Genomic DNA, 11,958 nt, shown 5'->3' with positions numbered 1-11,958 from the left:
CATTTGTCATCTTTTCTCCTTAAAGGAACTCTTCTATCTTTCTGTGTCCCCACCATCCACCTACTTGCCCCAGCCAGAAACCTGGAAATCACGACTTCTCCCTGTCCCTGCATTCCTTAGCACCTGCATTCAATCTAGCACCAAACTCAAAATACCAATCACATTTTGTGTACCCCGCTCCCCACAACTGTTGCTGCTGCCTTAGTTCAGGGTCTTATGTCTTACAGGATTTCTGAAAAAAGCCTCCTATCTGATGTTTTTGTTTTTAGGCCCCTGAATGTAATGCATTTCCAACTAATGCCCCCTTAGTGATCTTTCTGAAACATACATGAATTCATGCCATTTCCTTTCACCTTTTATAGTTTTTGAGTGCTGTGGATTATAAGGAAATAAATGTCATTCGACTATTTAAAAATCTTCAAGGGCTGAGAGAGGGATAAAATCCAGATGCTAGCTGGGCCAGTCAGGTTCATACATAACATGGTTCCTGCTTATCTCTACATCCTTATTTTTTGCTATTCCACTACACAGATCTCAAAACAACCTTATGGAACACTTGAATTTTCTTAAGAGGACTGTTCTCTTTTTTGATTCCAGGCATTTGTTGTGATAGAATGTCTGCTTGGAATGTAGCAAGTGTGGTTTTTTTTTTTTTTTTTTTTTTTTTAGTGAAAGGAAGCTTTTAACAGAGAGTTCATGTTCTTTTCCCAATTGTTGATATGTTGTCTATCTTTTGGGAAGAAACATTTGCATTTTTGTAGTGCCTTGCTAGTTTGCTAGTTTCTATTCTGGCATGTAAGGAGGTTGAAAGTTGTCACTCCATCCTAACAAGTAAAAAGCTGAACAAATGAGAAATCAAAAACTCTTCTTAGATCTGTCAGAGAATTGAGATCACAGAGCAAGCTAATAACCCCAGAATTGGAGAGTCAAATGGGTGCAGAGAATCACAACTTATTGGAGAAGAAACTTACCTTTGGGGGAACCAGTATTGGCTTTGGAAAATGTGAAGTGTAATTGATGAATTGCTGGTGGCTTAGTGTGGATTAAGTCTGGGAGTTACGCTACAGAGATCTACTCATAGGGGGGTCCTCACACATTTTTGACTTCAGGGGGTGTGCAGGACTTGGCCTATAAATAGGCTTTAGCTACTAGAGTTGAAACAGGGTCTTGGGCAAGCTGCTCAGTTGGGAAGGAAGGGAAGGAAGTTTTTTTTTTTGGCTCCTTTCTTGAACCTAATGGAAATGAAAACACAAAAAATCTGTGGCATATAGAGAAAGCAGTGCTAATAGGCATAGCAGTGCTAATTTATAGCTTTGAATGTATATATTGGAAAAGAAAGATTTAAAATTAATCATCTAACATTCAACATTAGGAAAGTAGGAAAAGAAGAACATATAAAATCCAAAGTAAGCAGGAGAAAAATAATAAAATTTAGAGTAGAAATTGATGAAATTGAAAACGGGAATCAGTTGAGAAACTCAACTAAACCAAAAGCTGATTCTTTGAATAGATGAAACTGATAAGCCTCTCACCAGGCTAATTAAGAATAAAAGAAGAGCACAAATTACTAACATGAGAAGTGAAAAAGGGACATCACTACAGATCCCATGGGCATCCAAAGGGCAATAAAGTAATACTGTGAACAACTATATGCCCACAAAATTGATAACCTGGGTAAAATGGACAATTCTTTGAAAGACACAATCTGTTTAAAACTCAAAAAGAAAATGAAGCCATTTGAATAGGCTTATATCTATTAAAGACATTGAATCAGTAATTAATAACCTTCTAAAACAGCACCAGGCTCAGATGGGTTCACTGGTGAATTCTGCCAACTGTTTAAGGAAGAAAATATGCCAGTTATCTACAATCTCTTCAAGAAGATAGAGGTAGAAGAAGATGGATATTTACTAATTACTTCTTTGAGGCCAGCATTACCCTGATACCAAATTTAGACAAAGCCATTACAAGAAAAAACTGCAGACCAATATCATAAACCTAGGTGCCAAAATCCTCAACAAAAGGATATCAAATTGAATCCAACAACTTATACAAAGAGTTATATGGCATGACCATGTGGGATTTGGTGGAGGTATACAAGGCTGGCTCAACATTTGAAAATCCGTTAACATGATCTGTCACCAACAGGCTAAAGAAGAAAAACCATGATCATAACAATAGATGTAGAAAAAGCATCTGAAAAAATCTAACATCTATTCATGGTAAAAACTCTTAGGAAACTTGGAATAGAAGGTAACGTCCTCAGCTTGATAAAGAACATCTACAACAAATATACAAGTAACAATATACTTAATGAAGAGAAACTAGAAGCTTTCTTGCTAAGATCAGGCACATGGCAAGTATGTCTTCTCTCACCATTCCCTTTCAATATCTACTGGAAGTCCTAGCTGATGCAGTAAGACAAGAAAATAAAATAAAAGGTATAGTTATTGACAAGGAAGAAGTAAAAGTGTCTTTCTTTACAATTGACATGATTGCCTATGTAGAAAATCTCAAAGAATCCACATAAAGCTCCTAGAACTGATAAGTGATTATAGCAGGTTTGTAGGATACAAGGTAATAAGCAAAAGTCAATTACTTTCCTATATACCAGCAATGAACAAGTGGAATTTTAAATTAAAAACAATACCATTTATATTAGCTTGTGAAAAAATGAAATACTGAGGTGTAAACCTAACAAAATATGTACAAAATGTGTACAAAATATGTATAAAATTGATGAAAGAAATCAAACAAGAATTGAATAAGTGAGAGATTGGATAGAAAGACTCAATATTGTCAATATGTCTGTTTTTTCCTACTTGATCTATAGATTCAGCACAATCCCAGTCAAAATTCCAGCAAGTTATTTTGTAGATATCAACAAACTGACTCTAAAGTTTATATGGAGAGGCTAAAGACCCAGAATAAGTCAACACGGTATTGAAGAAGAGCAAAGTTGGAGGACTCATACTACCCAACTTCAACACTTACTATAAAGCTATCATTGAGACAGTGTGCTATCAGCAAAAATAGATAAATAGATCAATAAAACAGAATAGAGGGTCCAGAAATAGACCTGCATAAATATAGTGAATGGTTTTTGATGACATAGCAAAAAAATATATATATAATATATAATACACAATACAGGAAATAGTCTTTTCAAAAATGATTCCAGAACAACTGGACATATACATGCAAAAAAATGATTCTAGATACAGACCTTCATCCCTCACAGAAATTAACTCAAAACAAATCATAGATGTGAATGTAAATGTAAAACTATAAAAGTCCTACAAGGTAACAGAAAATTTGGATGACCGTGTATGGCAATGATATTTAAATATAATACCAAAGGTATGATCCATAAAAGGAATAGCTGATAAGCTGGACTTCATGAAAATAAACTTATATTCTGTGAAAGATATTGTCAAGAGAATAGGACAGGCCACAGACTGGAAGAAAATATTTGCAAGGAATATTTGTAAAGGATGGTTTTCCAAAATATACAAAGAACTCTTAAAACTCAATAAGAAAACTAACAACCCAGTTGAAAAATGGGCAAAAGATTTGAACAATTTCCTTGTCACAGATGTATGTATGGCAATTAAGTATGAAAAAGTATTCAACATCTCATTAGGGAATTGCAAATCAAGACAAGAAGGTACTACTGCATACCTGTTCAAATGGCCAAAATACAAAACAATACCAAACGCAACAAGAACTCTCATTCATTGTTGGTGGCAATTCAAAATGATATGGTCACTTTGGAAGACAGTTTGACAGTTTCTTACAAAAGTGAACATATTCTTACCGTACTATCCAGCAATCATGTTCCTTGGTATTTACCCAAATGAGTTGAAACCTTATGTTTGCACAAATCTTATAGCAATTTTATTCATAATTGCCAAAACTTTCACATGGCTATGTATGGGAGCTTTATTCATAATTTCCAAAACTTAGATTCAACCAAATATCCTTTAGTAAGTGAATGGTTGAATAAACTGTGGTTCATCTAGACAGTGTAATATTGTCGAGGGCTGAAAAGACATAGAGGAATCTTAAATGCATATTACTAAATGAAAGAAGTCAATCTGAAAAGGCTGCATACTGTATGATTCAAACAATATAACATTCTGAAACAGACAAAACTATGGGTACAGTAAAAAAAAATCAGTAGTTGCTAGGGGTTGGGGAAGGGAGGGTGAATAGGTAGAATAGAGAAGATTTTTAATAGATAAGAAGTAATTAAGAAATTACTGTGTATGATACTATAATGGTAGATACATGTCATTGTACATTTGTCAAAACCCATAGAATATACAAACCCAAAATGAACCCTAACATAAAGTATGGACTTTGGGTGATGATGCTGTGTCAGTGTTACCAGTTGTACCAAATGTACCAGTGTGGTGGGACATGTTGATGGTGGGGCAGGTTGTGTGTGTGTGTGGGGGGGGGGCAGTAGGTACATTGGAACTCCATTCAGGTTTGCTGTGAACCCTAAAACTTCTAAAAATAAAGTATGCTAAAGAGTTACAAGTAGATGTGTAAGCCGTAACTATTTTCTATGGAAAGGAAAAATTGATATAAAGTGGAGTCAGAGGCCCTCAGTTTCATTAGGGAATTTGCTCATGTAGACTAGATTGGAAATAACCTGACCAGGTAGAGGGGAGTTTATTTGTTTATTTTGAGGGGGGAGGGGCAGAGAGAGGGAGCAAGGATCCCAACCAGGCCAACATGGGGCTGAACCCATGAACTGTGAGATCATGACCTGAACTAAAATCCAGAGTTGACTGCTTAATGGACTGAACCACCCACATGCCCTGAGCCTTGGAGTTCTTAGTCAAAACTGAGATAATATGAAAAATGCCCTTTTAATTTTCTATTATACTTAATCATGAAATTATACCTAGTATTTCTCCAGCCTGTCAGGTTTTCCAGAGCCTCCAGAGTTTCTGTCTGGAACATTTAAAAAAATTATTTATTTATTTTTGAAAGAGAAAGAGAGAGAGAGAATTCACGAGGGGGAGGGGGTAGAGAGAGAGGAAGACACAGAATCTAAAGCAGGCTCCAGGCTCTGAGCTGTGAGCACAGAGCCCAGTGTGGGGCTAGAACTTGTGAACCATGAGATCATGACCCAAGCCAAAGTCTGGTGCCCAACCAACTGAGCCACCCAGGCGCCCCCTAACCAGTATCTTTTAAATAAATTTTTTTTATCATCTTAAATTAGTCAGAATTGATTTCTGTGATTTGCCTATGAAATCAGTCAAAAACAGTACCAGGAATTTTGCACAAAAACAGACCATCAGTGGGTTAATCTGGGATTAATTATCTGACCTAGTTGAGGCTTAAAGCAGTGAAAATTCAGTTGACTCTAATGAGCAGAGTGTCTCTAGGTATGCAGGGATGAACAGTTAATTAAAAAAATCAATTCTGATTTTCTGGAATGAAGTAAGTATTGGAGGCAAAGCCTTGGGGACTACACAGATTTTGCCATAGAAGTGTATCAAAGTGCACAAGTCATTGAAAGCTGGAGGAGGTAGATGGTTGTTTCTAAAAGTGCTGACAGTTTAATGAAAGAGAATGGTAAATTCTGTTGCTCAATGATGTCAGGGCTTTAGTTTAGCTGCTCTGCTGTTCTCTTGTTTTCCCCATCATGGTTGTAAGATGGCTGCTACATTCCAGCCTCTCATGTCCTTATATGACAATATCCAAAGGTAGGAAGGGAAATGTCTTCATTTTACCCTCCTTTTCTTTTTTTATTTTTAAATCAAAGGAGAAATCACTCCCCAAAGCCCTCTAGCAGACTTCCCCTTATGTCTCACTAGAACAGAGTCATATATCTTCCCCAAATCAGTCACTAGCAAAGGAGAAGGGGATTAGACCATTCATAGTTTAATTCCTGGGGCTGAGGGAGACTCCCACCTTCCCTGAGCTCATTATTGCCTGTTTCTTGAATGAAATTGGGGTTATTTTTGTAAGGAAGTGAGGAATGGCTAATGATTTGGAAACCAGTGTTGGCAACACCATCTTTGGGCAGCTCTCACCTATTTATGGAATGACCTAAAATGTGCCAGCTTTGAGTAGAACCTAGAGCAAGAGAACTCCAGCTGGTCTAGACCGCTATGAAAGCAAGCTTGATGCTTTTCTTTTATGTACTGTATGTTTTTTAAGGTTCTGTGTCAGGATGTTGAATGGAACCTGTGCAAGCTCCAGTAGTAGAATTATGGTGGAGAACCGAGTATTTTAGAGCAAAGTCATGCTCTCTTCAGTCCTGCTTGTGATGGAAGATGCCTAACTATGAGATGCTAGGTGATTATGCTGAGTTTCTCACCATGACCTGGTTATTATTGGATGTATAGAATTATAAGGTTGGATACACCCAGGAGGATAGCATTATCAAGCAGATGTGTGTCTATAGGACTGGATCCAAGCAGATCCTGAGAAACTGACTCACACTCCTTTTGCACTTCCACCCCTATATAATCAGTTTATAGAGGAGGAAGAGAATTTCAGCGTGGTTTACAATACTCTGCACAATATTCTGGCAGTTGGTAGAGATAGATTTGGTAAATCTTGCAGGAGTACATTATATCTCTTTAAGTCCTCTTTGTCAAGAATGAAATGGCCTGAGGTATGGATCTACATTGATTGATAGGTGGTAATTAATGATTTGGTCACATGGTCAGGGTCTTTGAAGGAATGAGATTGTTAGATTGGTAATAAGGAGGCCTGGAGAAGAGGTATGTGGCTGGACCTTTTATATTGGGTACTGTGTGTGACAAAATTTATGGTCCATGTGAATCTCACCAAAAGATCTGATTTTGGAAGAGATTATCAATTACCAGGTGAACAAGGTGACACAGCCTGGTGATACCATTCAGCAAGTCCCCCAAGTGCTTGCTCAGTGGGCTTATAAATGTAGTGCCCATAGAGGGCATAGGCCCAACAGCATAAACATTCCTTACCAAGTGGGTTCTGGCTCTGCCATGCTGAGTGTTCAGATTGATAGCAATGCCCAACAACCCTGGGTCCCCAATAGGGTATAATAATACCTAAGGGGGATTAGACAGCTATTCTGTGACAGGTTGATTACGTTGGGTTCCTTTCATCAAGCAGGGAGCAGGAATTTGTTCTCCATGGGATCAACCCTTATTCTGGACCTAGCATTGTTTTCCCTGTCTACTATTTTTCTACTTGTGCCATCATCCATGGATTTATTAATATAAATGAAACATAGATTCAGATTCTCAGGTTTAGAAAAAAGTAAATATAAGAAAGGTGTAGTTACTCCATTACTCCATTATTATGGAATAGTTCATAATTCTACATTGTGCATGGGGGAGAAAAGGAATGTACTAAGGATTCTCTTTTAATTTGGCAGAAAAATGAAAAGACTGCTTAGAAATATAGAGATATCACTTACAAATTATTACCAGGTCAAAATCTTGGCTGTAAGATGCTCAGAATGGCAGATTCCTCTTTGAGGTTATTTTCACAGGACAAGGCAACATTTTAAAAATTAAAAAAAAAAAAATTTTAATGTTTGTTTGTTTTTGAGAGAAAGAGAGCATGAGCAGGGGAAGGGCAGAGAGAGAGGGAGACACAGAATCTGAAACAGGCTCCAGGCTCTGAGCTGTCAGCACAGAGCCCAATGGGGGTTTGACCTCATGAACCGTGAGATCATGACCTGAGCCGAAGTTGGACACTCAACCAACTGAGCCACCCAGGCGCCCCTATATTCTTTGGAGTCTTAAGACATTTTAGTTCAAATAACATTAACTAAGAATGGGTTTCTTGTTAACAAAAAAACCAGAAGACATTCTAGTAATAGTTGTGAATATTCACACATATCTCCATATTGCTGAGATGAACCCACAGATATTCTTGGCAACTTTTAAAATTTATTATTATTTTTTCAGAGAAAATAGACTTGAGAATCTTAATTCCAGTGTAGTTAATGTAATACAGTGTTGTATTAGTTTCAAGTGTACGGTATAATGGTTCAACACTTCCGTATATTACTCAGTGTTCAAGATAAGTGTACTCTTAATCCCCTTCACCTATTTCACCCATTCCCCCCCCCCCCTTCGCCCCCCCCCCCCCAACTCCCTTCTGGTAACCACCTGTTTCTTCTCTGTAGTTAAGAGTCAGTTTTTTGGTTAGTCTCTTTTGGAAACCTTTTTAATTTAATGCCTTATGAAATCAGATTTTTAAAAGTAGCTTATAATATATAATTTTATTATATTTTTTTCATATCTGCAATCAGACGCCTGTTCAGCAAGAACATTCAGCTGTTCAGACCCCTGTTCAGCAGGAACAAAAAAAAAGCATTTTTATTTTTAAGGTCAGGTTCTCAAATTTTATTAGCTACATTATAAGTAGTTTTATAAAACAGAAGTTTATTGGCAGAAAGGATAAAAAATGTTATTAGCCATAAAATAGAGGGTATAGTTTTTCTTCTATATTATGAAATGCCTATTTACTTATAATTTCCTTTTAAAAAGACCTTGAAATTTCAGAGAAGGTGAATGGTCTATCTTCGGGTTCAAGTGATAGAATAATAGCATTCTGGTTTAGTAGAATTCCAGAGAGGAAATATTTAGGAATTTTATACAGCTCAATATTTGTCAATGATGGAGAAGACTAATAAAGAACATATGAATACAGCTTGCATTTACTGGTATATTATTCATACTGCGTATGGAATATTGACTTTAAGTATAGAGTTATTTAATTAGAAAGAAGGAGGACATGGTGGTAGAGGAGAAAGGGATTATCCCAGCTGTCTTCAGTTGGCAGGCAGAGGGACTATATTTTTGATTCTCCAGAGAGCAAACTAGGGAGGCAGATCTTAGCTTTAACCATAAGGAAAAAATTGGCTTATGAGGGTGTTCAACCTAGGGTTCACTGACCACCTGTAAGACATATTTTAAAAAGTGATTTAATTATTTAATTTGGAATTGGAAAATATCCATCCTACTGGACCTAACTTTTAATATGAAAAGTTTTACAATTTCAGAATTTGAAAAACAGGACAATGGACACCTCTGTTTCTCACCTAGGTGTACCAATTAACATTTTCTGTCACATTTACTTTCTCTTTCTTTTTCACACACATACTTTTTGATGAACCATTAAAACAAATTTTTTAAATGTTTATTTTTGAGACAGAAAGACAGTGTGAGTGGGGGAAGGGGCAGAGAGAGTGGGAGACACAGAATCTGAAACAGGCTCCAGGCTTTGAGCTGTCAGCACAGAGCCCAACACGGGGCTGAAGCTGGGAAGGGAGAGATCGTGACCTGAGTAGAAGTCGGATGCTTAACTGACTGAGCCACCCAGGAGCCCTTTTGATGAACTATTTGAAAAAAAAAAAATGCAAGTCTCATGAACTTTACCTCTTAATTCTTCAGCAAGTGTCTCCTAATAGGGATTACTCCTTTACCTGTTACAACATCCTTAAAATAATGTTCAACTAGGGGCGCCTGGGTGGCTCAGTCGGTTAGGCATCCGACTGGCTCAGGTCACTATCTCGCGGTCCGTGAGTTCGAGCCCTGCGTCAGGCTCTGGGCTGATGGCTCAGAGCCTGGAGCCTGCTTCTGATTCTGTGTCTCCCTCTCTCTCTGCCCCTCCCCTGCTCACAATCGGTCTCTCTCTCTCTCTCTCAAAATAAACATTAAAAAAATAAAAAAAAATGTTCAACTTGAACTTAAAGATTTTTTCTGACTTGCTTATGAAGATTCTCATAATCTTCATTTTCATAATCCTGTGTTACTTTTCCCTGTAACACAGGATTTATTCAATGAGGTTAGTAAATTCTGCCCTGCCTACCTCATATGGCACATTGCTGGAGGGCCTGCTATCTGCAAGGCACACAAAGAATATGAAAAATGTCCCTGTCCTCAAGAATTTATGGTACAGTGAAAATTCTGGAGAATCATATGGAATAATGCACATGAAAGTACTTTTTAAAATGTCAACTATGATATAAGTGAAAGTTGTTACTCTCTCCCTGAATCCTTTTTCTCCAAGAAAATAGGATCTGGTAGATGGGGAAAATGCTTAAAAAACACCAGAGGGCGCTATAGTAGCATTTAGGAAACAATAGTCTAAGATGCTTGAAGAGACAGTGAATATATCTTAAAACTGTGTTTTTTTCTTGTCAGAAGAACAGACTGTGATTGTATTGCCTTTTAAATTCAAGTACTGTTCACTCTATTAACAGGCATTCTTAAAGATTTGTAATAATTTCAGGCCCCCCAAAAACATTAAAACAATACACCTGAATATCTTACTATGTTAGAGAATTCAAACCTTTAAAATAATTTTTCCCCCTTTGGGATGGTCAAGTTCCATTCCAGTTTTGTTTCAGTAACTTGGCACCCTAGAAATACTGTGTGGTGCCCCTATTATTTTAAAAAGTAACATTTAAAATTGAAGAATGAATGTGAGAGCCCTCAGGAGAGACAGACAATTGTCAGTAGTTGGGAGGTTTGTTTTTTTTATGTCTTTCTAGTGTGCAGTTTTTAAATGGAAGTTTTCTGCACATTGACAAATGCATTACTTGTACATGATTTTGGTTGTTCCTGGAGTATCATATAGATTCAGCATTCATTTCTCATTTTTAAAGTTTATTTAGTTTGAGATAGTGCATGTGTGCACAAGCAGGCGAGGGTCAGAGAGAGAGGGAATCCGTGCTGCCTGCCTGCACAGAGCCTGGTGCAAAGCTCCATCTCAGGAACCGTGAGATCACAGCCTGAGTCACCCAGGTACCCCATCATTCATCATTTCTCATTTTAAGAGAGAGACGTTTGGGTAACTTAGGCATTAGGTGTACATTTTGAAGAATTATACTGTAATTACATTTATTAAGAGTTTCAGCTTGATGCATGGATGAGAAAAAAGGCCTTTGCTGCACATGTGGGCATGTAAGCAGGAGGGTGTGCAGAGAGAGAGAGAGAGAGAGAGAGAGAGAGAGAGAGAAAGAGATGGGGATTGATGATCCCAAACAGGCTCTGCACTAAAATCAGAGAGCCCAAATGTGTGGCTCAAATTCAGGAACCAGTGAGATCTTGACCTGATCCAAAATCATAGGCTTAACTGACTGAGCTACCGAGGTAGTCCTCAAGGTTAAGCTTTAAACCTCATACATATCACTCTGGGCTTTCACTGATTCTGTAGTATATAATGTAGGTAATTTTAACAGCCTTGTGAAGAAAAATTGAGTTTTTTTTGCTTTTTATTTTGTTTTGTTTTCCAAATCACAGAACCACACTTAGAAAATTGGAAGGCTGATAGAGGCAGGGGCCACTGACTGCAGGAGTGATTGCAGAGATAGAGGGAAGGAGGGAGGGAGAGAAATTACTGTGTCACAACTTGGCATAAAAATTCTTATAGTGACTGTCTGAGTTATTGGGATTAACTTTGTGTTTCCCTATTGTAAGAGGAGTGTAGAAAATGTTTTGGAAAAATATCATTCAGAAGGGCTAATATAAACTGGATACTTGTGAGGATAAACTTGGATGTCAAGCACCATGTATTTATTGAGCATCTCTAACAGAGGGATACATTCAAACATTGTTCTGTCTTCAAGAAGTTTACAAATATATACTTGAAAAACTAACAATGGAAGCAACACGTGTTAAGATTTCTATAAAGACAGTAAGAACTGAAGGAGCAGGGAAGGAAAACAGCTCTGTGGCTGCCAAGCGCTGAAAAGGAGGTGGGTCTCAAGCTAGGCTGCGGAATGATTGAGGGCAGGAGGCAAGGGGATGAGGAGACAGAACACAGCTGACACAGGGAAAAAAGGAGTCACCTGTGGGATGTGCCCTACTCCCCACAATGCCAACAGAGAAAGCATTTACAGACAGATTAACTGGCTTCCATTTCTAAGAAAAGAGAATCTTAAGTAAGCAGGAACGTAAGTTTCTACTTTGAGATAATATCTCCCTC

The sequence above is a fragment of the Lynx canadensis genome, chromosome B1, assembly GCF_007474595.2.
Source record: "Lynx canadensis isolate LIC74 chromosome B1, mLynCan4.pri.v2, whole genome shotgun sequence".
NCBI lineage: Eukaryota > Metazoa > Chordata > Mammalia > Carnivora > Felidae > Lynx > Lynx canadensis.
This window is presented reverse-complemented; position numbering follows the sequence as displayed.